Genomic DNA, 2,939 nt, shown 5'->3' with positions numbered 1-2,939 from the left:
CGATGGCTGAGGAACCTGGCCGCTTCGCTCCTCCAGCCGCGCCCGCCGCCCCCCCAATGGCTCCTCTGGAGTCCAGCCGTGCTGCCCCCCCCTTGCCTGCAGGAGCCAGCGGCGGCCTGGCAGGCTCCGCTTTTGAAAAAAATGCTGGGCTGCCCGGGCGAGGGAACCAGGAAGCTGCCGGGGAGAGGGGATCTGCCCGCCAGCTGCTGCCCGCCCCACTGCTCTGCTCCCTCCAGCCCCCGGGAGAAGCGAGCAGCGCCCGCCCGCCACCCCTTCCCCCACGCCCGCTCCCCCCACCGAGCCCCTCTGAGCGGGGGCGCAGCATGGCCTCAGCGTGGCCGGAGAAGCCGGGGGGGGGCGCGGAGTGGCTGGAGGAAGAGCCAAGGAGGGGCGTGGCCAGAGGAGGAGCCAAGGGGGGGGGCGCCTTTTTTATGGTTGCTCCCCCTGCACTGAGAAGCTGGCTACGCCACTGAGCACAAATATTTGGTAAGTAACAAGATAAAAAGAAAACATTAGACTCACATGGGGATGGGGGACGGGGAGAGAGAGAGAGAACAAGTCTTGTGGGTGGCCTCTACTGAGCATAGTATAATCATGGCTCAAACGTGGCGTCCCTGGACCTGCTCCAAAGGCCACTGAGTCAATGGAAAAACTTCCATTTACTTTACTGGAATTTGGATCAGGCTCTTGGGGTGCATAAAACTCCTATTGCCTTGTGTGCTAGTTACATGTGTGAGGCAAGACCAGGTCCTGAGCTTGGTTTTGATGCTACAGGTGCCTTTTACTAAGCATTTCAATGGAACCAGAAAGGGACCTGAGTCAGTGCCAGAGATCATTTCTAATCAGTAGTGATACAATCTTCTAAAAGATCAGCTATCTGGATAACAGCCTGTGCATTGATTGCTTCCAGGCATCTCCTTTTCCCTGACTGGACAAACTTTATTTTCATTTAAATCTTTTCTTACGCTCCACCCAAACTATAGATCAGTATCAATAGATGAAAAATGATGCTAGATGATAAAAATGAGCCTGTATTAGTCACAGGGACAGAACTGAACTGCAGAGATGTGAGGCCAGATCTTGCCCTCACTCACATCAGTTTTACGTGGTTGGAACTCCTCGGACCTCAGTGGAGTCACTCCTGACTTACTGAGAGCAAAGTCAACTCCATGTACATAGATAATGAGAGAGAATGCCATGTGTTTGTTTTCAAAGCTAGAACTTCTTGGATTCTCAGGGCTATGATGAATGTAAAGAGAGTAGAGTGAGGGACTGTTACATAGAAAACTCCTGGGCTAATTCTTCTCTTCACGCGTTCCCAACAAATTCAATGATAGCTACCCACAAACAGCCATGGGAAGAATTTGACCCTTAGAATTTACACTGGGCAATTCAGCTTGCTCCACAAAGGTTCCTCACCCCTGACTCACATCCACAATAAACCAAATAACCACTTCTCTAACTTCAGCTAATCTAAAATGGAAAGACACAGTCTCTCTCTGCAGGAAGCTTTGATTAGTACCAGATGTATTCGGGATCTAGCCAACTTAATCACCAACTAATTAAACTGTCTCAGATGGATCCATGTAGAATTCCTGGAACTTTAATTTCTGCCAGCAGGGACAGCCCAGGCCTACCAGGGTTTTGGTAACAGTCTTTCTTGGTCACATTTATTAATTCACACAGTGAAATATACCAGAGATAAGCCTAGTGAAAAATGTGGAAATGAGCTTTCTCAAAGCTTGGAGCTGTTCAGATCTGCAGGTTCAGTTCAGATTTAATCTAATTATACATACGATCATGAATATAAGAATAATATATTAGAGCTGGGTCTATGCTGCCCCCCCACCTCAAAGTTTCCACACATATTCATTTGAATTTAAAATGAATTGGTTTCATGCCCCGTTTGTATTTAATTTCTCTAAACATTGAGGCAACAGAGTTCTACTCACACAAACAGAAGAGGCCAACAGGAGTTTCTGAGGAAGTGAAGGAGCTAGTCCCTAGATACAGATCTACTTACCCAGCTGTGATGGGCAGTGATAGACCAGTTATTGCAACCTACAAGGGATGTGTCATGATCTATTTCCTGCCCAAAGATATAGACTTCCCGTGAAGGAGGTGCAAATTGACAGCTGTGTTGGAGAAAAGGTTTTAGATCTTGCAGGGCCGCTATCGATCCCACATAGCATCAGAGAGACTGAAGAGTACTTGGACAGCCAGATTTGGGCAGCACCACCACAGATCCAGGCAGAGAAGGAACTGATTTCAAGGGAACAAAAGAGAATAGAAATCAGAGAAGGATTGGCAGTCTGTGACAGAGCAAAGAAAGAGAAGCAGGAGACATTCAACACACCAAAAGCAGAGGATGTGGGACAGTCTGTGATGACCAGAGGAAGGGGGACCAGGAGAAATGCAATGCATGCAGAAGTACCTAGTTGCTTTCAGGGACTCAGTGCAGTACCTGCAGAGGAAGTCTTGGGAGATTCAACTGGAAGGAAGGAATAGTGATCTCCACAAGACATACCTGGGGATGGATGATCAGCCCAAACCTGAAAAATGTCAACCATGTCTAAAAGGAGGCAACAGACCAGCCAGAGAAGACAGAGAATCTTCATCAGGTACTTGATATTAAGAAGAATGAACAAAACCATTCTGCAGTGGACAAAAGGATAGCAACACTGTGTGCTGTCCTCCAGGAGTGAAGACAACACACATCACTGAAAGACTGGATGGAATTCCAAAGACTGCAGGGAGGGGTCCATTGCTAGCAATAAATATTGGCACAAATGACACTGCCTCTGAAGAGATTGCACAACTCATCCAAGGCTTCAGGGATCTTGGAAAGGAGCTGAAGGAGAGGAAAGTTGGGGTGACCTTCTCAAAGATCTTTCCTGTCCTATGAGTCACAGAAGATAGAGAAGATACTGGAGGTAAAC

Source organism: Terrapene carolina, unplaced genomic scaffold (assembly GCF_002925995.2).
Source record: "Terrapene carolina triunguis isolate 2854851 unplaced genomic scaffold, T_m_triunguis-2.0 Scaffold35098, whole genome shotgun sequence".
In the NCBI taxonomy this organism is placed as follows: domain Eukaryota; kingdom Metazoa; phylum Chordata; order Testudines; family Emydidae; genus Terrapene; species Terrapene triunguis.
Note: the sequence above shows the minus strand (reverse complement) of the source record.